The sequence below is a fragment of the Oryctolagus cuniculus genome, chromosome 10 (assembly GCF_051225735.1).
Source record: "Oryctolagus cuniculus isolate XC-2025 breed Fujian yellow rabbit chromosome 10, ASM5122573v1, whole genome shotgun sequence".
In the NCBI taxonomy this organism is placed as follows: Eukaryota; Metazoa; Chordata; class Mammalia; order Lagomorpha; family Leporidae; genus Oryctolagus; species Oryctolagus cuniculus.
The window spans coordinates 13,851,374-13,879,364 of record NC_142876.1 but is presented as its reverse complement, the minus strand read 5'-3'; positions in this window follow the sequence as shown (position 1 = coordinate 13,879,364).

The following is a 27,991-nucleotide window of genomic DNA, read 5'->3' as shown; positions in this document are numbered from 1 at the left end:
CTTATGGATTATAATGGCTACCCCCCCAATAACTTCCCTCCCACCCACAACCCTCACATCTCCCGCTCCCTCTCCCATCCCATTCACATCAAGACTCATTTTTAATTATCTTTATATACAGAAGATCAATTTAGCATATATTAAGTAAAGATTTCAACAGTTTGCACCCACACAGAAACACAAAGTGTAAAGTACTGTTTGAGGACTAGTTATACTGTTAATTCACATAGTACAACACATTAAGGACAGAGATCCTACATGGGGAGTAAGTGCACAGTGACTCCTGTTGTGTTTTTAGCAATTGACACTCTTATTTATGATGTCAGTAATCACCTGAGGCTCTTGTCATGAGTTGCCAAGGCTATGGAAGCCTCTTGAGTATAGCTCAGGGGTAGAGCATTTGACTGCAGTTGCATGATTTCTAAAACAAAGCTCTTGTTTCTTTGAAGGAAGGTTGCATTCCATGGTTCAGTCTGCCAAAAGGTCAGTTAAAAATTTAAATACAGCACCCAGATTACTCATGTTTTTCCAGTGGCCTCCTTGTTATTACAGCCATATTTGAAATGTTTCACTAGCTCCCAATTATCCAATTCTAGACAACTGCATCTTGCTTTCAATTTTTAATGCCTAACTCCTGTGGATTTCAGCATGAGATCAGTGGGTAGCCAAGTGTCAGAATATACTGACTTTAAGAGAGCACTTATGGTTTTACACGGCAGTAAATGACATAAAGTTTCCGCATGTGGATATTTCATTGCATTTTACATTATTAAAGGTACAGCAGCTTGGTGTTCCATTTCCAAGCTCAGTGGCGGTGGGGAGACCTCTCTGGTTGTTTGTGCTTTCTCTTGGCACTCTTTATACTGCTACCCATTGAGCAAGGTGAAGTTTAATATTTTATATTTGTTATTAACAGCAGATATTAACCAAGATGCTAGGATGCAAGTGAGTTGAATACTCTCTTACAAGATGGCTTATGATATTAGTTTCCTTTGTATATAATTATTTGTCCCTCATTGCTCTTGGTTGTTTTTATTATATTATAAAACATGTTCTAATGAAAAACAAAGAAGTAACTACAAAAATGTGTCTGTGATTGAAGCTTTGACTATTTTTTACATTTGTTAAAGCATCTAGAATATGTAAATATGCATAAATCTAAGGCATATAAGTGCAATGGGTTATTTAGAGTTGTATTTCACACATTTGGGGTGGAATATCTATTTCATAAATTTGCAATAAAATTTTTTCTGGTCTTTTTATACATTAATTTCATTAACAATTTATTAATTGAGTAAATAGATATACAATATATATTACTTGACCTGTATGACAACAGTAGCCATGGGTGACAACAAATACTTGTACGTAATTTTTTCACAAAAATAAAAGTCAAGAAGTGCTATGTAAGAGTAGTAGAATTATTACCAGCTTCAGAGGACAGAAATGTTCTTCTGTCTAAGGATATCTGAAGATAATGTAACAAGAGCAAAGATATGAAAGGGAGAACATGTGATAGCTTTGTAGAATAAAAAGTAATCCATTATATAACACTTGACTCTGTGAGTGTGAGAAAGAAGTAGCAAGAGATAAATCTTAAGAGGCAGGATGAGAAGGGATTATGAAAGACTTTTGTGAAAGTAAAGATATGAATAATACCTTGCAGGTAATAAGAATTCATTAACTGGTCTTGAGTAGTATAATATAACTTTATCAGTGCTTTAGGGATATTAGTTACCACCATTGAGTAAAATAAATTTAAAGAAGGTAAAATAGAGAGGAGGAGAGAAGACTTGGTGCAAATATTTCCATAAGATTTTAGGCAGAATACAAGTGTGACCTCAGCAAAGCAAGTGAATGGCTACAGAGGAGGAAACACTTGAGACAGACGATGGTAGGAAAATGTGTGGTGTGTAGTATGGAAGAAAAAAGATATCATCTTATGGGACTGGGGCAGTGGCGTAATAGGCTAAGCCTCTGCCCGTGGTGCCAGCATCCCATATAGGTGCTGGTTTGTGTCCTGGATGCTCTACTTCCAATCCAGCTCTCTGCTTATGGCATGGAAAAGTAGTGAATGGTGGCCCAAGTGCATGGGCTCCTGCACCCACATGGAGACCCAGAAGAAGCTCCTGGCTCCTGGCTTCAGATTAGCTCAGCTCTGGAAGTTGCAGCTATTTGGGGAGTGAACCAGCAGACGGAAGACCTCTCTCTCTCTCTCTCTCTCTAACTCTCCCTTTCAAATAAATAAAACTCAAAAGAAAAATATCATTATCCTAGATGACTAAGAATCGAGAGTGGTAATTTCAAGAGAAGCACAAACAGATATAGAAGAATAACTAAGAATGAGGATAGTGAATCACAGGCAAAGTGAAAGGCTAGCATGAATTTTAGGTGAATTTTTGAGCTGGGATAAATTGGTTAATATAAAGAAGGAAATGATTGGTTTCACACAAATGGATGAAATTCATAAAGCAAATGTGAAAAAGCGGAAAGTAAATGAATGGCTTAAAGTAGTCTGATTATTTCCCTTGGTCCTCCCTGACATGAAAGTTAACTCTGGCAGCCATATATCCAGCAGCACATTTCCCACATGTACAGAGGTTCCTATCCTTGTGTAATCTCCTCATTTGAACATGGGGAGGGCTCAGGACTTTCTTTTAACCAACAGAAAATCGCAAAAGTGTCAGTACTTATGGACTGACGTATACATGGTTTTCATAAGACTGTAGTCCCAACTTACTGGAGTCTCTTATTCCTTTAATGGCATTGAGGAATTAAATGGCCTTATACGGTAATCCCGCGTAGCAAGTAATTGAAGCCTGCCTCTAGAATCAGAGGGAAGCATCCGCTAAAAATCAGAAGGAAAATGATTCTCTTTCCTTGAACTGTAACAAACAGAATTTTGCCAACAACTACATGAGCTTAGCAGAGTAATCCTGAATGCAAAATATTCTATAGTCAGTTGGTTTCTTAACACAAAAGTTAACTGCACAGAGAGAGACAGGAAGAGGAATAATGAGAGGGAGGACAGAAGTCGGGGAGAGATAGCAGGAGACAGAGAGGGAGAGAGAAGAAATGAGCTTCTGCATAGTGATCTGCCTGCAAGGAAACCCAACAGGCCAGTCCACTGCAGTGGCTTTTACTGTGGAAAGCCAGGGCTTCTGCAGAAGTCAGCTTATGAAGAGCCAAGAGTTAGATCACTGGAAATGGAACTGCCCTGGAGTAGGACAGGTCAGAGCCACAGATCTTACCGGCTCCAAGCTGAAAAGCTCTTCCATCGGCCCAGCTCCCAAGGTGACCACTGCTGTGGAGGAGACGGCCAAGTAGGGTCAGCAACATTGCAGGTAGAAATGTAAATGTCCTGTTAGAGATGCCACCTGCCTTTACCTGGCCAGCTCTCTTCCCAGACCAGCTAGGTAATGGAAGTCAACAGGTGCCTTCCCCAAGGAGTTCACACCTGCCTTATGATGTGCCCTATGTGAAGAGATAGATAGGTCTGGGATCATAACTGACAAGGCCTTAAAGCCCACCTGATTATTGTCAGGCCCCTTCGGTCTGTTTCTATTTGGCTCAGACAGCAGCTTTCTTACGTCCTCTAGTAATGATTCTGTCCTTTGTTCTAGACCCTGTCTAGCCCACTTGGGGCCTCATTCCTTTGCAATCATAGCCTCTACTCTAACTTCAATGGCTCTGCTCCTGACCTGTGTGTATTGATGGTCCTGTCCCCCACTTAATGTTGAATGATTGTTCAGAATTTCTCTACAGACAAACCCCTCTACTTGCAAAAGTTGAGTGGCCTTTCTCCCAGTCTTGGGTGAGATAAGCTTTAAACCATCAAACAGTCATCACAAGGGTCCAGAGACCACCCCCCTCGTTTCCTCTCCTCTGTGAAATCCTCTTATTACCGGGTTAATGCCACTCTTAGGATCATTTGTTGCTATTCTCACCCTGTCTTTTAAACTACCATGTCTGTTTAAGTGTTTAAAAGAGTTGATAATGGAGCTAACCAAGGCCTTCAGCAACCAGGCAGTCAACCAAATGCTGCTACAGGGATATACTCGGCTCCCAACCCAGGAGACAGCTGCTCGAGACATTACCCCATGCCAATGAAGAGTACCTCATTGCCCCATGTCAGCAGGAAGTAACTCTAAAGACAGATCATCGTCCCTCTACTCCTCCTGTACTTTTGGGACTAATGCAATCCCATAAAACTCCTGCTTTATAAAAAAAAAAAAAAAAAGGGAAGAATGTTAGGAAAATGGTGCAGTCTTATCTATGGTATAATCTACACCCTGACACCATTAGGCTCTAGCCCCTGCTGCCATTGCTGGAAGCCAGGTGACCACACTGCCCAACCACCGGTGTCAAGCTCCACCCCCATCCTAATGGAATTCGCTGCTCCTACTTCCCTGACTACCCTCCCCCCCAGCAAAATTTTAAAAAGGACCTGTTCCTGAACACGTGGCTCTCTCTCTCTCCCTCTCTTCCTCTCAGTCTCCTGACCTCTGTCTCTGTCACTGTCTCTCTCTCTTACTCTCGCCTTCTCCCCCCCTCCCTTTTTTTTTTTTTTTTTGGCCAGGCAGAGTTAGTGAGAGAGAGAGACAGTGAGAGAGAGACAGAGAGAAAGGTCTTCCTTCCATTGGTTCACTCCCCTAATGGCCGCTATGGCTGGCGCTGTGCTGATCTGAAGCCAGGAGCCGGGTACTTCCTCCTGGTCTCCCATGCGGGTGCAGGGACCCAAGCACTTGGGCCATCCTCCACTGCTCTCCCGGGCCACAGCAGATAGCTGGACTGGAAGAGGAGCAACCGGGACTAGTACCCGGTGCCTCAACTGGGACTAGAACCCCAGCAACGCAGGTGGAAGATTAGCCAAGTGAGCCACGGCGCTGGCCTCCTTCTCTCTCTTTTCCTTCTTTGCCCCTTCCCTTTAGTCTGTTGGATTTCCCCCAATAAACTCTTTCCCTTAAAAAAAAAAAAGAAGAAAAAATGAGATTTATCTATGCTAATAGAGATTTAAGATTCAACATAACATAAAAACTAAATGCAGAATGTGCATCTTTTTTGAATCCTCACCACCATAAAATGATTTTTCTGACATTTTCTCAGCACATTTGATTATAGATTGGACATTAGGTGGTAAGCAGAGATCAGTTTTAATTGCTTTGGTGTGGTAATGGTAACATTCATGTTAATTAAAAAAACCTCTTCTTTTTCAGCCTATTGAACTATATATGGTGAGAATAATGTGATATTTGGAGCTTGCACTTGAATTATTTATTAAAAGTGGATAAATGTCCAGCCCAGGCCACTGTGGCCATTTGGTGAGTGAGCCAGCAGATAGAAGATCTCTGTGTCTCTCTGTCTCTGTAACTCTGCTTTTCAAATAAATAAAAATTAAAAAGTGGACAAATGTTTTCTGTTTATTTGGTTAAGTGACCATAATAATATAAGGGTAAAATGAATAAATGAATAAGAATAAATGTAAAGTTGTACACCAAAGTATATAATGTAGTGCTCTTTCATGAATATATATAGATAGCTATGTGTGTGACTATATATATATATAAAATATATACATATATATAGAGATACGTATATATGGACAGATAGACTGTACATAGATAAATAAAAAATAATGATATAAATAAAGGGTAGATAAATTACTGACAAAAAATACAAATACTTGATAAATAAAGGTCTTTTATTAAAAAGGCACTTAATTATGCTTAAAATGCTTTTTATAGTTTATTCATGTGAGCTATAAAAATAATTCAGAGACATATCAGGAAATAGCTCTGCCCTGTAGAAAGAAAAGTGATGGAATGTGAGGACAGAAAATTAGATAAGAAAAAGCCATGGAATATAAATTGTAAATTGGTGTCCTTCATAAGCATAGATGCATTGTATAATGAAAGGAAAGTAGAATAGAGATCAAAGTTGGAGTAGAGCATTGAATAAAAATGGGATGGGCATTTAGCCACATGGTTTGGAAGCCCATTGAGATGTCCATGTCAGTGCCTGAGTACTTGAGTTCAAAGCAAGTTCCACACCTGACCAAACCTTCCTGCCAATATAGACCCTGGGAGTCTACACTGAGCAGTGACGGCTCAAACAGATGGAGCCCTGCCGTCCATCTGAGAGACCTGGGCTGAACTCTAGACCCCCGCTCAGTCCCGGCTGTTGCAAAAATTTGGTAACTGAATCAGCAGATGGGAGCACTCTCTCTTCTCTTTTCTCTTTCACTATTGAATAAATAAATCCAAACTTTTAACACAAATAGGCAATTAAATAAAGAGTATTTTAATACACAGAATGCCTAAGTTCTCATTGGTTTTTGTAGTTTGGGAGAAAATATTCCTTTGGGGATAAGGACACTGAAAACACAAAGAAAAGCAATGTTTCAAAGGCAAGAAATTAAGAGATCAAAGAGCTTTAAGCAACGATCAATTTTAAAAGAAAAGGCAAGAGTTTATTTTTCTGAGACATAGCAGGAGGAGCAGTTTGACAAATAAAAGAGCAAGAGGATGAGCAGACTAATCAAAAGTCTGCATATTTGTTTAAAAATGCATTTTGTAAGATTGGTTTTGGGCTTAAAGAAATTGAAAATATAAGCGTTTTGCTTAGAAAAATGAAGACAGAGTTCTGCATGGATCAAAGTTCTGTGGAACAAGCAGAGCTGAAGGAGGATAAAGAATCAGGTAACATGACGATGTTATCTTGTCCAGGACTGTTCACACTAAGACAAGTGAAGAGAACTCTCGTAGTTTATTTTTAGGCTTTCAGATCCAAGCTTATTGACAGAGGAGAAAAGGTCAACAAAGATGGGATACGAATGACTGCATGACAAGCAGGGTTTCTGGAAAGATGTGTGTGCAATGCCAGCACCGTGGGTAAGGTTACAGAGTCTCCACCTCCCTCAGAGACCTCACGAGAAGTGGCATCTCTGCTTCAGTCAGTCAAATCCACACTTTCCTTATTGCTACCCCAATTATGAAGATGATAATTAAGGCTCTCATTCTCTTAGCAAGATTCTCAAGTTTGCAAAATGAGTAAATGCTATATCAGGATTCGATCCCAATTTAACTCAGTCATCCCTTCTCTCTTAGTCGTTGTTGGAACAATGCATCATATGAAATGGATTAATATACCAACAGATGCAGGAAGACAGAAAAATACCAAGTAACATCAGAGAAGAGTTTGTGACTCTGTCTGTAGCTCAAAATGTGTTTTTAAAACCATGATTATAAATGCTGTTTAAAAAGAATACAGGTAATCTATATCTGAACTGACATAATTTAAAGATATTTTTTCTTTTTTGTACACTCAAATTCTATCATCAATCAGTCCTGTAAATTCTAAATTTATGTTACTTTTTTTAGCTACATTAATAACACTTTAACTTGGACCCATATTTATTATTTGAAGAATTTAAATAGCTTCAAATTTACATCTCTGATCTGGTCTTTTCATTCATGTTACATTATATACCCAATTATGAAAACCATCTTGCTATAATTTTTATCAGAAATAAGCTCCTTAGGCCGGCGCCGCAGCTCACTAGGCTAATCCTCCGCCTGCGGCACCGGCACACTGGGTTCCAGTCCCAGTCGGGGCACCAGATTCTGTCCTGGTTGCCCCTCTTCCAGGCCAGCTCTCTGCTGTGGCCTGGGAAAGCAGTGGAGGACGGCCCAAGTGCTTGGGCCCTGCACCAGCATGAGAGACCAGGAGAAGCACCTGGCTCCTGCCTTCAGATCAGTGCGGTGCGCCGGCCGCGGCGGCCTTTGGAGGGTGAACCATAGGCAAAAGGAAGATCTTTCTCTCTGTGTCTCTCTGTCCCACTGTCCACTCTGCCTGTCAAAAAATAAATAAATAAATAAATAAGCTCCTTAAATGCAAAAATGTATTCAAATTTTGTCTTTACTATTCTCTAGCACTTGGCATAAAGCAAGTTCAATACATTGGGCTCAATAAATATGAATGAATGAGATTGAATGAGTCATATTTTTATTTTGCTCAAATTTCTCAAATGATTCCCAGCTGAATGGCCTCTCAAACTTGGTACTGACAGAGATGACCCTTTATATCTATCCTATCTGTCAGTCTGCTGTCTGTGTTGGTACAGCTTTCTTGCTATATTTATGTTTGTTCCAGAGAACATATGTATATATTTTTTAAAGATTTATTAATTTACCTGAAATACAGAGTTACAGAGAGATAGAGGAAGAGAGAGAGAGAGAGAGATAGATCTTCCATCTTCTGGTTCACTCCCCAGATGGCCGCAATGGCTGGAGCTGGGCCAGGCTGAAGCCAGGAGCATCATGCAGGTCTCCCACATGGGTGACAGAGACACAAACATTTGGGTCATCTTCTGTTACTTTTCCCAGGCCATTAGCTAGGAATTGGATCAGAAGTGGAGTAGCCAGGACATGCTCAGGTGCCCATAGGGGATCCCGGCATTGCAGGAAGTGGTTTTGCCCACTATACCACAAACTTGGGTGTAGTTGTCATCTCACACTCATATTCTTCTGTTTCACAGTCCCTCAGTTTTGTCCTAAAAGTTCTATACTTGTTTCTAAAAGCATCTGAGAGAATAATATCAACTGTCTTTCAAATGTCCTTTAAATTGTTTATTAAAACTTTGGCCCTCATAAGGAAAGTGAAAGTGAGCAGCACCTTGTATCAGCCACAAGTTCTAACTCCTTAAATTTGCATTTTCTATTATGGTCCCTGAAAATTTTATTGCATGCATTCATGCACCTAGCTCTTATTTTTCACACTACAGCCCTTGATTTCACAAATCGTGTTTGTTGATTTTTACACCTACCACCTACAGCATTTAATGTGGTACTTGTCACTGACAGAGATGCTTAAGGCAAAATGTATTATGAAAATTCTGAAACTTCTGTGTAGGCCTTTGCTTTGTTCATTAACAATTTTGTGACATTGAGACCGTTTCTTAGCCATTCTGTTACTTACCCTGTGAACTAAATTTTGAGGAACTCGATTGTACTAAATCCTCAATGTTCTTGTATAGATAAAAAGACAATGTTTAGTATCTGACATGGAGTCATGGACAGATAAATGCTGCATTTTGGGGCCGGTGCTGTGGCTCAGCAGGTTAAGCTGCCACCTGTGATGCCAGCTTCCCACACGGGCACAAGTTCTTCCTTTTTTTTTTTTTTTTTTTTTTTTTGACAGGCAGAGTGGACAGTGAGAGAGAGAGAGACAGAGAGAAAAGTCTTCCTTTGCCATTGGTTCACCCTCCAATGGCCACTGTGGCTGGCGCACCACACTGATCCGAAGCCAGGAGCCAGGTGCTTCTCCTGGTCTCCCATGCGAGTGCAGGGCCCAAGCACTTGGGCCATCCTCTATCGCACTCCCTGGCCACAGCAGAGAGCTGGCCTGGAAGAGGAGCAACCGGGACAGAATCCAGCGCCCTGCCGGGACTAGAACCTGGTGTGCCGGCGCCACAAGGCGGAGGATTACCCTAGTGAGCCGCGGCGCCGGCCTAGCTGCTCTACTTCCAATCCAGCTCCTTGCTGTTGTACCTGGGAAGGCACGGGACAATGACCCAAGTCTTTGGATCCCTGCACCCACGTGGGAGACCAAGAAGAAGCTTTTGGCTCCTGGCTTTGGCCTGCCCAGCCCTGGCCATTACAGCCATTTGGCAAATGAACTAGCAGATTCAAGATCTGTTTCTCTCTCAGTCTCTGCCTCTCCCTGACTGTCACTCTGCTTTTCAAATAAATAAACAAATAAATTTTTTTAAAATGCTGTTTTTTTTTTTTCAAAGAAACCACCTATTTGGTCTGAGCATGTATTTTTATTTGTATATTAAGAGTAACAATCTTACCATTTTTTTTTCTTTTTTGAAAATCAAATGAAATAATTGTTTGCAAGTGATCATTTAAACAAATGTTATTTGTAATTAAAAATGCTTGTGGTACATATGATAGCTTCTCCTCAAATATTGAAATGATGGAGTAGAAGAAATACTGAATTTGGTCTACAATTCTTCAAATGAAAAAGACTCATAGTGGAAATCAAATGTGAGATTATTTGTGTTCAACATAAAGAGATATTTTCAAATTTATATAAAAAGGGTATTCATTTATTTACAGGGAAGACAAAGTTTAAAACACAAACTCGGCCACCCTTGTGGTGCAGTGGGCCCTTGTTTGTGTCCCAGCAGCTCTACTTCTGATCCAGCTCCCTGCTAATGGCGTGGGAAAAGCAGTGGAACATGGCCAGTGTGTTTGGGCCCCCGCTATTGGTTTCTGGCTCTGGTCTGGTCCAGTCCTAACCATTGCATCTATTTTGGGGGTAAACCAGTGGATGGAAGATCTCTTTCTGTATGTGTGTATGTGTGTGAGAGTCTCTCTCTCTCTCTCTCTCTCTCTCTCTGTTTCTCTGTGTCTTTCCTTCTGTCTCTGGACAAATAAATGAATCTAAACACACACACACACGTAAACACACACATAAACACATACACACTGAACAATCAACTCAATGGGATATCGGTATTATTTTCTGAAATGAATTGTACTTGGCAGATTAATCTTTCAATTTCCTCTTAATTTTTATGTTTTATTATCACATAATGCTACTCATTTTTGAGATTTACTTTTCAGCAAAATTTTAAAAATTAAGCCAGTTAATTCCATTTTCTTACAAACATACTATATTAGAGGTACTGGAGGTAGCCACTTACCAGGTCCTCTCTTCGCCTGCCACTGCATAGATAATAAACAGGATGCCTAACTTTATTAGAAGAACTGAGGTCATACCATCTTCAGAACTATTATTGGTTTATTTTTTCTCTTCTTTCAGGAGCAATGCCCATCAAAAGGAGCATAACATTCCTTAAGCTTTTAAATGAGTTTTGTAATTATTATTTTCATGAAAGATTAATCTGTAGCATAAGAAAATTAAGAAGATGTAAATAAGCCTATAGGATTAAATTAAATACAACAAAATGTAGCTTGGTGAGGCAGCAGGTGTTGAATATTTCACAATATCCCTAATCCTAATTGTGGAGTTATGCCAGGTCTGTGATGACAATGGAAGCACCATTTTTCAAGCCCCAGTGGGACATCTGATCAATGTTGAAGTGGCAGACGAGCCTCATTATTATGGTGTCCGGCGGGTGAAGGTATTCAGAATAGGGCTGTCATTAAAGTATTTTGTGTGTATCTGCTAATTATAGTTCTCATATCCAAGCAGCAGCATGGCCATTGCTGTAGCATTTGTCATCCTTGCAGCAGGTAGTTTGGGTACAATGAAGATAAAATATTGGCCTCATAATCACATGGAGCTGTGCCGGAATTCTGGGAAAGGTATGATAAGAAAATCCATCCTTCTTCCAAAATGTCATTAGGAAATAGCAAATTGAGTTAGATTAGAAAAATCTAACAAAGGAGGAAATCTCTCAATTTATATGGCTGTGTATTTGTATGCAATACATGTGAATCATCAGTTTTTAATATTGCATATATTGTATTTATTATTTAAATCAATGATAAATAATTTATCTGAATACATTTTATAGCTCACTGAATATTTTCACATATGCCACTTTCTTTAATCTTTAAAGAAGCTTGCACATTTAATTCCATGAAACTGAACCTCAAACAATTTAAATGATGCCCACAAAGATTGAGAACTCCAGAGAGAAGACCGAGAATTTCACTTGTGCCTTAGGTCCTAAAGGTCCAAGACATTCTTTGCCTACCCACATTGTATCTTTGGGCTTGTTACCCAAACTTTAAATTGAAATAAATAAATAAGAAGCATTAAAGAAGAAATAGAGCAATATAAAACTTTGTGAGATGTAATTGGATTTGCCTTGTGCACATCATCAATAGTCAATTTGTTTTATTAGTTCTGAAATGTGCTCTGCAATCAGTTTTATGTACCACTGTATTGGCTTTTAGATACAACAACAAAGCCGAACGTCCAAACAGCCATCAGCAACATACTTCACATTTCAGATCATTTCCATGTAAACACTTGCTTCCCTCTTGCATCACAAGCTACAAGGAGAGACAAACAGAAAATTTAAAACATCTGTAAATTATAAAACATCAAAAATATAATACTCCTTAAATATGGACTTTGAAAAGAGGTAATTATTTTTCAAAATTAGATTTTAACCATATTTTAAAATTCTTATGTACTTAAATAATAAATATGATTTTAAAAACATCAGCATCCCTTATAATAAAAAATGTGATATTTTCACTTTTGGGATTTTTTTTGTTTACTTAAAAATATTTTTATCTAAGAATTAGCTGTTCTATTATTAGACTATAAATCAGACAGCAATTGTACACACATGATCACCCTACTTTATAAATTGCCTTCTATTAAGCTTAATTAGAATTAAAATAACACCTTTTAAAATTCAATTAAGGAACAAAGTGTATTAGAATTGCTATAGCTTTTCATATTTTTATTACTTTATTCTTTTCACTGATAATGTTAAAGGCAATGGGTTTGGGAAATTGGGCTATTATCTTAAAAGAAAAAAAAAAGGTACACATACTCTGTTTCTCACCCTGTCCTTTCTCAAGTCTTCTTTTGTACAGCAAGATTGATGTTCTTAAAATAGAATTCTGTTGGGGCTGGGACTGTGGCATACTGGATTAATTGCCACCTGCAGTGCCGGCATCTCATATGGGCACCGGTTCAAGTCTTGGCTGCTCCAATTCTGATCCAACTCTTTATTATGGTTTGGGAAAGCAATAGAAGATAGTTCAAGTCCTTGGGTCCCTGTGCCCATGTGGGAGACTTGGAGAAAGCTCCTGTATCCTGGCTTCGGATTGGCACATCTCCAGCTGTTGTGACCATCTGGTGAGTGAACCAGCAGATGCAAGACCTCTCTCTCTCTGCCTCTGCCTTTGCCTCTCTGTAACTCTGTCTTTCAAGTAAACAAAATCTTAAAAAAAAAATTTTTCTGTTCATTCAATAAGTCCTTCAATAGCTACTTCCCAAAATGATATAAATTTTCTACATTCTGAACCTGTTTAATTAAGTCCTGTTGTTTCAAACATGATTCTTTCCAATAACTTAATGATCTCTTGCCCCTTCCATATAAAATATATTAATCCAACATTTGTTTCAATACATTACACCATGACAATTTTTTCCTTTTTTTCTGTCAATGCATGTCCATGTCTCATACAGCTATTAAAAATTACTTCGTAGCAAAGAAGCTAAGTGATCCTCAATTCCCATGACCTTTCTTCCAAAGCTACCGGAGTTGCCACCTACAACCCACTTCATTTCCAATCACCCCTTGAGATTAGCTCTAGCCCTGGGGTTAGATTTTGGTAACATATGATTCTTATATCTTGGTAACATAGCAGTGACTTGTATATCCACCACCTCCATTTCACCATTCTCTCTATCCCTGCTCCTGGGATGGAAAGATTAAGGGTAAAATCAGAATCAGACCTCAGACTGTGGGTATGGGAGGGACCAAGATCTTCAGGAATTCACGATACCAAGCCACATACCAGCTCTGCATCATTTCTTCCAAAACCAACTAAATCAAAAAAAGAAATGTCCTCCTCTATTGTTGAAATAATTGAAATATTCAGGTTATTGGCTGTAGAACCTCATTGTAATCATTTATCACTTCAAGTTCAAGTTCAATTTCAACACCATGAGAAATAATAATGTTAGATTAAGTTACATATAATTACATAATCTACGTGTCAAAAACCATTAAGTATCTGCAATTTCATGCCAGCTAATTGAATACTACTACTGGCAATATTGTTTACTGCATCTCATAAAATCTTTCAATACTTAATAGTTCCTTCCATTATATCTCACATGATACAATAATTATTAATTTTCATGGCTAAGTATGAAATAATATGAATATTTAAGAGAAAATAACACTTCTCAATTCTCCAGTTCTTAGACTATAATATTATTCCTGGTCCTTAGTAGGCATCTTTACTTTGTCATAAAAAGAATGAATCAATTAAATATGGTATTTCTATTCTAAAAAAATATTTAATTATTTGAATGGCAGAACGACAGAACTTCCATCCTTTCATTCACTCCTCAAGTGGCCACAAGAGCTGGATCTGGGCTAGGATGAAGCCAGGAACTCCATCTTTATTTCCCATGTGGGCGGCAGAAACTCAAGTATTGAAGCCATCGTCTTCTATTTCCCCGGTACATTATCAGAGAGCTGGATTGGACCCATAGTAGCTGGGACTTGAACCGGCACTCCAGTATGGAATGTGGGTGTCCCAAAAAGTTCATTAACCCATGGCACCACAATGCCAGTCCAAAAATATAATGTTCCTATATTGTACTTACATGCTTTTCAAATTTTAGATTTTTGAGATCAATTTGTACATATTTATGTTATGATTTGGGAATGATGAGTGGTTGCCTCCTCACAGTTCATTTTATTAAAAGGTACTTAAATACCTACAAGCCAATATCTACATATGTCTACTTCTTTTCTTAGATGAGGTTGATAAATATACTTTATAAACTCCAAATTTTTGGAAAATGGGTTTACTTGTCATTGAAACCTGCAGTAAAGCAGATCTCAGGGTCTCCACAGGAAAAGAAACCAGCTCATCTACTCCAGACAGTGAATTCCATCTAGGGCACTAGAAATTAATTCTTTTCCCAAACTACTGTTGGTGGAGGCTATCTTCAACTAGAATTTACCTAAATATGGCATTTCCGTATCTATCGGTGAGACTAACTTTTTTAAAAAATTATTTATTTATTTAAAAGTCAGTTATATATAGAGTAGAGAAGGCAGAGAGAGAGGCAGAGAGAGAGAGAAAGATGTTTTCCATTCACTGGTTCACTCTCCAATTGGTCTCACATGGCAAAGGCTGGGCCATCCAAAGCCGGTAGCCAGAAGCTTCATCCAGGTCTCCCATGTGGGTGAAGAGGCCTGGCAAAAAGATCTCTGTGAGTGAGATCCCAGTGGAAAGAACAGGTCTTCAAAGAGGGAGGTGCCTTTCTCTGAAGGGAGGAGAGAACCTCCACTTTGACTATGACCGTGTCTAAACAAGATAAGAGTCGGAGAACTCAAGGGGCTTCCATAGCCTTGGAAACTCATAACGGGTGCATAGGGAGATTACTGATGCCATAAACAGGAGTGTCAATTGGTAAAGTCAACAACAGGAGTCACTGTGCACTTACTCCTCATGTAGGATCTCTGTCCTTAACGTGCTGTACACTGAGGCTTAATGCTATAACGAGTACTCAAACAGTATATTTCACTTTGTGTTTCTATGGGGGTGCAAACGACTGAAATCTTTACTTAATGTACACTAAACTGATCTTCTGTAAAAAAAAAAAAAAAAAAAAAAAAAAAGAAAGAAATTATCAATTCCCAACTTGACTCTCACTGGGATTAAACATGACAATAGGTCTGATCTGATTTCATCATCATTTAAAAAAAATCATCTATTATTTTTCACTTTATGTTTCTGTGTGGGAGCAAACTGTTGAAATACTTACTTAAGGTATACTAAGCTGATCTTCTGTATATTAAGATAATCGAAAATGAATCTTGATGTGAATGGAAGGGGAGAGGGAGTGGGAAAGGGGAGGGTTGTGGGTGGGAGGGACGGTATGGGGGGGAAGCCATTGTAACACATGAGTCGTACTTTGGAAATTTATATTCATTAAATAAAAGATAAAAAAAAAAAAAAAAAAAAAAGAGGCCGAAGAACTTGGGCCACCCTCTGCTACCTTTCCAGGTGAATTAGAGAACTGGATCGTAAGTGGAGCAGCTGGGACTCAGCATTTATATGGAATACCAGCACTGCAGGCGGTTGCTTTACCCACTAAGACACAACTTCAGCCCTTCTAATTTTCTATAATTATTTTTTATTCTTCTGTGAACAACAATAATTCATACTCCACCCTCTGTCTAAGCCAGCCAGAATTAGTGAGTTCTGGAAAATCAGACCCACAGCACTACAAATAGTGAAATCATACACAATGCCATTTTATGATGCCCGTTGACTAATTTTAAATTAAGCTGCAACTGACATTCTGTGTTTACACGTTCTTCACAAGAGTGTATTATATTTTCAAGAAGATAGATGAGAAATTTTTCTGCTGATGCTTTTAATTATACATCACATAACTGCTTTAATTTATATAAAAATAGATATATTGATTTGTACATAGTACAGAAAGATCTTCTGAGGTGGTGTTGATCACCGTTTTATCAATCTATCTTTTCTTTTTCTGCTGGTTTGCAGCGTGTGGGAAAAGTTCAGTGATTAATGCAGTTGAAGCTGGTAAGTGGTCTATTGGTTCATTCCATTGAATCAGGAATAATCCATACAACTGGACATGTAAGAGAAAAGAGAGAGAGAGAGATGAGAGAGAGAGAGAGAGAGAGAGAGATGAGAGATAGAGAGAGAGAGAGAGAATCTTTTCATCTGCTGATTCACTCCCCAAATGCCCACAACAGTTGGGACTGGGCCAGGTCAAAGTCTGTCTCTCATGTTGGTGGCACTATTGCTAGCTGCAGGAAGCAGGATGCTGAATTCAAGCCAGGCACTCTGATGTGTGATGTGGGCATCCCAAGCACATCTTACTGCTGCACCAGTGCTGACACCTGAATGTTTCTGAAATACTCAGAATTTGACATATAATTATAAATTCTGTACCGATGTAACTATGTAGATCCGCTTTTTTTTTATTTTGAATGGAAAATTGAGAATTCAAATATTTCATTTTTAGTGTTTTAGTTATGTTTCCTGTCATAAATGTCTGTCCTGTGAGGGTTGTTTGCGCTATTGTGTGCATAAATGTTTAGAACTCATATTGTACTCATTAGCACTGTTTTGTGCTCGTTCTTCTGTGTCCTTTTTCACTGGTTGGACTGACTTCTGGCCTGTTCAGTTATTTGTTTTTATTTAGTTTATCTCTAATATTTTTAAATGTGTTATTTATTTATTTTGAAAGAGAGAGAGAGAGAGAGAAATAAATCCCCTTCTGCTGGTGCACTCTCCAACTACCCACAATGGCCAAAGCTGGGCCAGGAATAAGCCAGGAGCTAGGAACCCAATCTAGTATTTCTAAAGGGGAGGGGGTACAACTACTTGTGTGATTACCTACTGCCTCCTAAAATGCGCCTCAGCCAGAAGCTGCTTCAGTGGTGGAGGACCCAGAACTCAGCCCTGTTAATCTGATATGATCTGTGGATGTTCCCAGTAGCATCTCAACCACTGCGCCCAATGCTCTGAGCATTAGTTTAATAAGGAAACTTTCTGTTTGCTTCACTGGCTTGAAGCATAACTCTTGTGACCTTATACATTCCACTGGGCTATAGTTTGATTGGTAGCATCATTTGATCTCTTCTCAATATAACAGTTAATATTGGGAACTGAGCGTTGTGTCTTCAATATCTTACTATGTATTTGCATATATTATAGGAATGTGTACTTGTGTGCGTGTGTGCACAAGACTGACAACCACACTGGGTGGAGACAATGCAGATCAACTTCTGGACTAACGTGGGGTGAAGGACTTAGCCCCAGGGAAGGATCACTTCTAGGACTCTTAAAACTCAAAAGTATTTCAGAGTCTTTATAGTGTTGGAAGATAATCATCAGGATTTTTCCACATCTCATGGAAGAAATCATTCCACAGAAATAAAAATTGAGGGTTGTGTGAAGTGATGTATACAAAGAAAAGAAAACTTGAGTTCTTCCTTTCTTTTTCTTATTTATTTTCTTTTCTTTTCTCTATTTTTAACTTGCAGTATTATTTCTATCAACATGACAGGATACATTTGCCTTTCCTCTTACTATAGCCCATGTCTGGGCAGTCAGTGTGAGTACTATCGTCCTGTCTCTTGAAAGAATTTGTGGAAAACACAAACTGACTTCTCAACTTGATCTTCTTTTCTCTTAATACTCTCATCTCTTGTACCCTTCTCATCGAATATTGAATTTGGGTGTATTTTCTGTCAGTTTATGTGTTATTTTCATCTGTTATTAAAAATGTAGATGAAATGTTTAGTTTTTGGTTCCATAGTTTTGATTTCTAGAAATCATATTCAGCTTATATGTAGAGCAATTGATCCATTTCATCAAGTTTTTTAATAATTTCAATGCTTTCTCTGATTACTTCTGTTGTAGAGTGCAGGTTCCCAACTGGGCTTATTGTAGATTCTCCTCTCCACACATGAAAGAATTCGAAGGTACAGGCTTCAGGGTGTACAGAATAGCAGGATTTATTTGGAGAAAAGCAGAAGTGATAACTTGAGAACTCATGGCAGCTAGACAGAGAGAAAGAGTGTGTCTGAACAAACAGCCAAAACGCAAATAGGACTCGCGCAAAGAAAAATCTCTCACCAAAGTAAAATTTCCAACACTGGGAGAGCCCTCAACAAAAGAAAGCCACCTCCCCACAATTAGGCCTTGCCTTTGTATCATCCAGAGACAAAGGGGTGATGTTAGGGCGGAGCCAGTAAATATTCAAAAAGAGGCAGAGTCTGAGACAGGACTCAAGCGCCACTTATTTCCATACCCCGTATGGAAATATCAGAAATGTCAGGTGCGTGATGAGAGTGGGAGTGCCCCCATGGTAATTTTGTTACAATGGAATTATACTTATCTAAAAGTCATCAGGAGACGCATCCTGCAGACCTAGCTGATATTTCTGGCTAGTTCTGCTTCTAAACTTGCAACATTGTGGAAATGAGTAGTTTCCACTACAGCTACGTGGAAAAGGCTTGGTGGTACATGGAAAGTGTGCCTGGATGGTGCGCCAGCAGGGAGGGTTGGAAGTGAGTTTGGACAGTGCACAGCATCGCATGGGAGGGAACTTGTCCTGTGAGCCAGGCCAGGCCAGGCCAGGCTGTCATGTGGACCTATTGATTTTCCAGAGCTGTGAATCACCAGCCTGCCTGGGTTGGCGTGGATCTGTTCAATGGCAGTTTCACTGGAACTGTCAGACCCGAATTCCTCTCTCAGCTATGCACATTATCCACAGCACTCTTCACTTATTAAATTCTCAATGATTGTATGGAATATGATACTGTATCTTGAGTCTTTTGTAGGTAAAACTACTCAGTTGATTATTTCCTTAGTGAGAGTTAATTCAGAAAAGCAGAATCACTACAAATTACCAAGAATGAGATTCATTAGGGTGACTTGACATTTTAATGTTGTGGAAACTGATAAAGCGCACTTTTTTTCTGCATATGGTATTGAGCCTGTTGTCACGGAACAGGTGGTCAAGGGAAAAGGATGAACATGAAGTGAGGGAAAAATGAAGGCCTCGTTGGCTTACTCCATCTCCCAGCTCCTAACCCTATGCCTTTGATGACCCAAACCAAGAGGAACTGGCCCTCTTCCATACAGCCACACTTTGATCTTACCAGCCTGTAGGGAAAACAACAACACCATGAAGGAAGGAGAGATTGTGATGGGAGCAGGAGCTATCAGATAGCTGATGCTCATGAATGCAAAGTGAGAGCGCAGATCCTCCAAACCATGAGTAAGTCTGACCTACACTGAGCATTGCAGACAACATATCTACTGCTCCACTTTCAAATCTCAAGAAAATTTCTTTTTACGTGACCAACACTGATGAAAACCATAGAGAATGAAATCATATGGCCCTGTTTTGACTTACTCAGGCTTCTATCTTAGAAGGATCAGAATAGCACGCACTCATCGTTGGAGGCGTAGGCTCCTGTGTTAGTGACTTTATTTATTATGAACCCATGATTCTTGGTGTGTTCTTTGAGGTTCCTCTGAGTCTTGAACTCTTTGCATCTTAGCATTTGCTTGGGCCATAAAAGTAGTGTGAATTCAGGAATTGAATATTTGGGATAAGAGGAGTAGATTCCTCCCTTTTAACTTAGCAATTAACAAAATTTTAGGATAAGACACACAATAGGTGCTCACACTGTCTTCCTTCTTATTGCAAGTTTACTCTCTGAGGGTGCTCTTCTTTGGTTATCCTAGCATAATACTCAGCTCTCCATCTTTCTGGTCTGTCAACCTGCTCAGGCCACTTGCTGATTTTCCTTCTGAACCCAGTTGTGGAGTGCATTAGAATACATACTCTAATATAGTTAACAGATATCTTCATGCCAAAAAAGATAGTGTCATTACTTCTTTGGAAATAAATTGGATTTTTCTGACTCCTGCAAAATTCCTAACTATCCTTAGAGCTTGCACATATACATTTAATATTGGATGCAGTTGTTCATGGACCAATATTATCAATGTTAGAAAGCTGCTTCAACTTAGATGTTGGAGAAAAGAAGGGATGGAAGGTAATATTGGTGTTATGAGGAAAAAAATCAACTCATGGAAGCTGTAATAAGGGATCCTGTCAAACAAGAGTAGAAAAACTAAGGTACCAGCTGCTACCAGTCATGTTGCCCATAGAAGAAATGCATAAGACACTGTAGTTTGAATTCCTTCCTGCTGTAATCTTCCAACAGTCCCACCCATTGATCTAACTCAGCCAGAAGCTGGCAGATAGGGGAACTTGGGAATGATGCTTGCACTGTCTTAGAGATGAGAGCAGAGTTAGGTTAAGAAAGAAACTATAATTTGAATGTTCATTTAATCATTTCCATTCACATGCACACACACACACACACACAGAGATCTGAGGTTCATTAGAAGAGATTAAACTTTTTGTCTAATTTTCCAGAGCTAGTGAATAATAATATGCGGAATAAAGTGTTCTCTTTTCACATACTTTTCTTTGCTTCTTCCCTTTTCCTCTGGTTAACATCATCAAGCAATCTAATGTTCCAGAGGAAGATATTTAGCTCCATTGCTACAGAACCACATCCAATAGACAGAAAACAGGGCTACACTTGAAACTCCAGTAATAAATACTCATATTCAAAGAATTCCATGTACTTTTCACAGCTCCACCCTAGGGATAATCTCTGGGGAGATTATGAGACCACCAAAGCAGGAAATGTTTGCTGTACAGGTATTTGCATCTACAGGCATCTTTGAACTTGACTACTATGCAAATATCCAGAAGAAGTGAGCAATGTTCCTCATAGTAATTGCGATCCCTAGGGATTTAATTAGAGCAGCATCCAAGTTCATCTGTGTGCCATATTCCCCAGAGATGGCATTTACTTTGAATTGAATAGCAAATCTGCTTGCTATTCCCAGGAAACCATTAGCTTTGGAGAGTCAGATTGTATTCCCCTGTGATATATATAGACGATGGGAAGAATAAGAGACTGCAGTTCAGTTTTTCTCATGTTTCTCCTGCCTAGCTAACACATCCAGATAGGGAAATATTCCCTCATTCACAGACATTGTATAACCTGGACATGCTGCCTGATACTTAAAACAGTATCACCCCTACAATGTGTTCTGTATTAATTTATCAGTGTTTTATCTTCCTGAATTACTATTATTTGTGTGATTAGATAATCCCAAATGTCCCTTTCAGTTCTAAAAATCTTTAATGCTAGACTGAAATGTGCTTTTAACTGAATAATTATGTACAAATACTAGTATTGCCATTAGCATCCCACTAATACTCTATGAATAACTGTTTTCAGTGTGCATATCATTTTTGTCAGCATCATCCGATTTTATTCTTCCAAAAATGCTTGCAATTCAGTAAACCTAAGAGAGTGGTAAGATTAAGGCCAAACCAGCCACACTGATAAAATGCTCTTAAATCTTGCATAAAACAAACACAAAACAAATGAAAATTATGAACTTCTAAAATTAAGAGCCCTAAGTCTAATACAGAAAGGTTTTTTTTTTGAAACATGAATACATTATTATTGGTTTTTCAAAATAAATGTCAAGGCCTCAGGGCCTACATATGAGCTTTTCATACTCCCTTGAAGTCTTCTTTTATCATCTACTTTTTTGTGGCTAGCTCTTTATTTTAGTTCATATTTCTGATTTACCACCCTCTTTTTATACTACTTCATATCAATTATTATTATGTGTCAACTCAAACTTTTTAATTATTGCCTTACTCCTATGTAATATAAACTCAGGGAAAGCAAAAAATTATTTCCATAATTCAGTACTGTATCCCAAGAGCTTTAAACAGAGCTGAACACAATAGATATTTGCTGATTTAATTATTTTTAAAGATTTATTTATCTGAAAGCCAGAGTTACAGAGATGGAGAGGAAGAGACAGAGAGAAAAAGAGAGGTCTTCCATTTGTTGCTTCACTCCCCTGATGAATTCAATGATCAGGGCTGGGCCAGGCTGGAGCCAGGAGCTTCATCTGGGTCTTCCTCATGGGTGGCAGGGGCTCAAACACTTGGGCCATCTTCTAGTTCTTTTCCTAAGCCATTACAAGGGAGCTGGATCAGAAGTGGAACAGTCTGAACATGAATGAGTGTCCATAAGGGATGCCAGCATTGCATCGATGGCTTTACCCACTATGCCACAACGCCAGCCTTTGTTGACTTAATTATCAAGCTATTTAATCTAAGAAATACCATTGAATTATTTTATAGTATATGTTTTTTAAAGCATGGTGCTGAAAAGCTATAACTAATCTAAATTTTAATTTTTTAAAGATTTATTTATTTATTTATTTGAAAGTCAGAGTTACACAGAGAAAGGAGAGGCAGAGAGAGAAAGAGAGAGAGAGAGAGAGAGAGGTCCTCCATCTGCTCGTTCCCTCCCCAATTGGCCACAATGGCCAGAGCTGCGCCGATTCTGAAGCCAGGAGCCAGGAGCTTCTCCTGGGTCTCTCATGCGGGTGCAGGGGCCCTTGGACTTGGGCCATCTTCTACTGCTTTCCCAGGCCATAGCAGAGAGCCGAATCAGAAGTGGAGCAGCCAGGTCTGGAACCGGCGCCCATATGGGATGCCAGCACTGCGAGGAGAAAGCTTTACCTGCTATGCCACAGAGCCGGCCCCAACTGATCTAAGTTTTCTTAAAATGTTGTATCATTACCAAATATTGAAGTTAAATCAATCTTTCTACTCTTTGGCTAGAAAGCCTAAAACAAATCAAATAAACTTAACTATATTAGTAACGATAACTATACATCAAAAATACTCAAAGAAGGGTCTGGCACAGTGATGTAGTAGGTAAAGCCTCCCCTGGCAGTGCTGGCATTCCAAAGAGGCTCTGGTTCGAGACCCAGCTGCTCCACTTTTGATCCATTTCTCTGCTATGGCCTGGGAAAGCAGTGAATGATGGCCTAAGTCCTTGGGCCCCTCCACCCACATGGGAGACCTGGATAAAGCTCCTGGCTCCTGACCAGATCGGCTCAGCTCTGGCCATTGCGGTCATTTGGAAAGTGAACCAATGAATGGAAAACTGTCTCTCTTCCTCTCTCTCTCATCCTCTCTCTCTCTTTCTCTCAGCCTCTGCTTCTCTTTAACTCTGCCCTTCAAATAAATAATCTTTTTTTAAAAAGTACTCAAAGAGAGAGCCTATTGATAAAAAACCAGTATTATAAAAATCTATTTGGATGCAGAATCTAAATTACTCAAATTTATGGAATCAGAAGTAGAATGGTTGAATCCCAGAGGATTCATTGTGGAGGAAAAGGCAAATTGTTGTTTGGTGGATATAGGGGTTTTTATTGCAAGCTGAAAAAGTTCTGTAAAGCTGTTTCATAAATACGTGAGTCTCCCTAACACTACAGAACCATACTCTTCCCTGCAGGTTAACATAATATTTTTATTTGCCTTATTTGGAATCATTTCATTATTCAAATGGTCTATATCTTTTCAGCACATATTAAAATGCAAATGCACTTATACTATTAGCACGGATGGCGATGAACACAAATCCTTAAATTACAAATTTATTCCATGGCCCAAGAGAATAGCAGTTACAAATGGGTTTGAACATCGCTATGACTGTTTCATTTCTAACACTACAATTCAGTACTAGTATTATGAGATGATGCTACTTTGCAAAACTGAAGTGGTAGAATCTTCAATGAACTGGAATTATCTTAAATAATCCTCCATGATCTTCAGGATAAGGTTTACTATTCTTGGTTTGTCCATAAAGCTCGACCCACTCCAGTCTGCTTTATAATTTCCACCCTCCTCTTCTGCCACAACCACACAGATTCCCTTCAGACACATTCAGTGTTGCACCAGCATCCACATTTCCAAATCTTTGCAGTACACTCTGTTCTCTCTACTGCAGGAATACCTTTCAGTCCATTCACTCACACTTTTAGATGATCCTAAAATAGATGTATTCAATGGCTTTGATGTGAAGTCCTCCCTCCCTCATACTCCTCCCCACTCACACATTCCCTAAAGCAAAGTGAGTTAGTTTCTCTTCCAGGTCACCAAAGATACAGCAGGTTACTTCAAGATGAGCAGGAGAAAGAGGATCTAGACCCTATACCTGCTTTTCAAAGGTTCTCCTGATTCATTGAAGCCCATCGGGATAAGCTTCCTTTCATTAAACTAAACAAAGCTGACTGAGGGGTCTTGATCATATCAGCAAAATCTGCCTTTTACCATATATGGCAATATAATCACAGGAATTATAGCTTATTACTTTTGCTATGCTCTAGGAGTTAGAAGCAAGTTATGGCCGGTGCCGCGGCTCACTAGGCTAATCCTCCGCCTTGTGGCGCTGGCACACCAGGTTCTAGTCCTGGTCCGGGTGCCGGATTCTGTCCCGGTTGCCCCTCTTCCAGGCCAGCTCTCTGCTGTGGCCCGGGAGTGCAGTGGAGGATGGCCCAAGTCCTTGGGCCCTGCACCCCATGGGAGACCAGGAAAAGCACCTGGCTTCTGGCTTTGGATCAGCAAGGTGTGCTGGCCACAGCGCGCTGGCTGCGGCGGCCATTGGAGGGTGAACCAATGGCAAAGGAAGACCTTTCTCTCTCTCTCTCTCTCTCTCTCTCTCTCACTGTCCACTCTGCCACACCTCTTGGTTCACTTCAAATGTAAATTGCTTTGTGTTATTAACCTCTTGATGCCTAAGCTCACATCACTGAGAATTTCTCTTCTCATAGTGGCATTTAAAACTACAGATACCTAAGCATTAGTTAACATTTGACATTTTGACACAGTATAATCTCATTTTAATTTAAAACAAACTATATTCTAATTTTTGTCATGATTTTTTTCTTGAATCATGAATTCAGAAATGCATGTCTATTTTTCTGATGCTTGATGAGCTTCAGAATATTTTGTTATTAGTTTGTTTTTTATACTGTTGAAGTCAGATAGCACAATGGGACAATTTAAATGTATTGAGACTTGCTTTCTGATCCCAAAGTGCCATGAATCATGTTAAATGCTCCAAATGCGCTTGAAGATAACATGAATTCTGTTCTGATTGTGTGGAGTGCTGAAATTACAGTCATGTCCAGTCACTCAAGAATATCCAAAGCTGCTATATTAGGACTCAATTTTGCTGCCTCAATGTCCTTCCTTTTCTTCACTGTTAGATGATGACCTGGGAGAAGGCCAAGAGGAAGAGTGCTGAGAGCTCATCAAATGTCCTCCAGGTTAAGGTGCCAAGGAATCGTAAGCTTTCATGCTCAGCTGTACTTGGTCTTTACACATTCATTGAAATTTTCCTGATTTTTTTCTTACCTTATTTTTAAGGTTGCCAACTCTCTTACCAATGCTTTGCCAAAGGTAACAATTTTATATGATTTGTCTCTCTTTGGAAAGGCGTATGACTTAGAATTCAGTTCACCTGTGAACTTAGCTCTGTGATGGATCTGAAAAATAGATTTTCCTAGTTTGGGAGTAGCAATGACCCTCTGCTGTAGTTTTCTACATCCCATGTACAAGCATAACTAACAAGTCTCGGGCCTTTGAAACTGCTAGGAATGTTTATGGTACTGCATTCCCAAGTCAGAACCTGGCTGGAGAGAATGGGCAAGGCTCCCGAACTGATGGTAAATATACATTTTTGTGGATTTAAAATTCTCAGAACGTGGGGGTGGGAGGGAAGATGAATCCTTACTGATAATAGCTGGGGATGATTAATTAAAAAATGTTAGAATTCAATACTATTAAGAGAAAACTGAACAGTTATCCTAAAAACAATTTATTTCCTTCTTTCTGTTAAAGGTGATGTCAGAGCTTTGGAAGCAAAAGGCTATGATGTATTCAGCAGTGCCATATCTGTATCTTTTACTCTGTTGTTGATGTCTGTGATTTTCATGAAGATGAGAGAAAGTAGTGTGTACAGATATTTCCAGAGAGGCATCTCCTTAGTGCTGTCTGTTGGGTAAGTTTATTAATTGCTGGTTACTTGTGTAGGTACGGTGCACATGAGTGAGCATGCTTCATGTAAGGGAAGAGGGTTTTCACTCAGTCCTATTTGCAAAACAAGCAAACACCAGCTAGTGTTTAAAATGAGATTCCTTCCAGATTATATATTCATTTAAAATCACTTATTTCCTCTATAGCTCTTCAGAGTGCAATGTGAATTACCATAGGTAATGTATTTTCTAAAATAGGCAGGCAACATAAATGAAAAGTAGTACTATATTATGTAATCTTACGAGTATATTAGGAAATTTAAAGAGTGCCCTGGCACAAAAGGACCGAAAGGACCACAGAGGGTAACCGCTCATTTCTTGAGGTCTCTATGCACAAAATACAGCAGGGAAGACTTTCTTGTTTGGTGAGCCAATCCAGTTCTGATTATACTTTCTATGTGCAATTTGTTTAAAAAATCTAATCATCTTCCCCTGCTCCAGATATAACCTCTCCACCCCATGTGGTTCATATTATGTAAATGGAGTCAGAAATGTAATAGCTCAAATTTGATTATAGCAGCTTGTTGCCTATGGTATCATTAAAAGTGCAAGTTGACACATGAGCTCCTAGTTTATGGTAGTGCATGTCATAAGCACGTTAGTTAAGGCATTAACAACCACTATTTGCTTTTACATTGCAACGGGTAAAAGAAATATCTGTAAAGAAGGCCAAGTGTTGTATCAAATAACTTTTAAATCTCAGTGGTTTACGCATCGTCGTTTGTCATGTGTGTCTTAGTGAAGTAGAGAAGGCAGAAGCAGGAATGGCCCTCCACCCCTTAGACTCTGCTTCTTCCAGAAGCTTCCCAGTCCTTCTCCAGAACCATTTGCCATTTGTGAGAAATAAACTAGGGAATGCTGAACAAGAGTTAAATGCGAGGATAAGCCAGACTTGCAAGTGGCACTCATCTGTTTCTCTCTTTTCTTTGCAAGGATTTTAGTCATGTAGCCAGGCATAACAATGGGACCATGAAATGTAGACATTGGTGTACCCAAAACAAATATAGAAATCTTTGGACAACTACTTAGTCTATAACAGACAATACCTTGTAAAGAAGAGAATAGCTAACAAGTGGCATGATTTGTTCCTAAAGGTGCATGATTAATGAAGATAGAATTTATTTTTCTGTAGGCCAATAAAATACAGACTCCACTGAGGAATATTTATTAAAAATAAGGCTGTACATAACTAAGGTTTTAAGCTTTTACCAGCGCTGGTGTTGTGGTGTAGCTGGTAAAGTGACTGCCTGAGACACCAGCATCTCATATGGGTACTGGTTTAAGATCTGGCTGCTCCACTTCTGATCTAGCTCCCTGCTGATGTGCCTGGAGAAAGCAGCAGAGGATGGCCAAAGTGCTTGGGCCCCTACACCCATGTGGGAGAATTGATTGAAGTTCCTGGCTCCTGGCTTCAGCTGTTGTGGTCAGTTGGGAAGTGAGCCAGAGGATAGATCTCTCAGTCTCTCTGTCTCTCTTTCTCTCTCTCTCATCCTCTCCATATAACTGTTTCATATAAATAACCCTTTTATCAAAAATAAAAACCCTTTTATTAAAAATATTTCTAACTTCAATGAATCACTAAGAATACAGAAAGTTGACTTCAAAGGTGAAATAAGCTATAAATCTAGTTTTATGCAATAAATAATCTTTTTATAATCATAACTGTTACAACTGGCAAAGATGGGAAGGAATTATACATAACAAGAAAACACTTCTTATTTCTCCATCATCCTTTGTCCCAAGGGTAGACT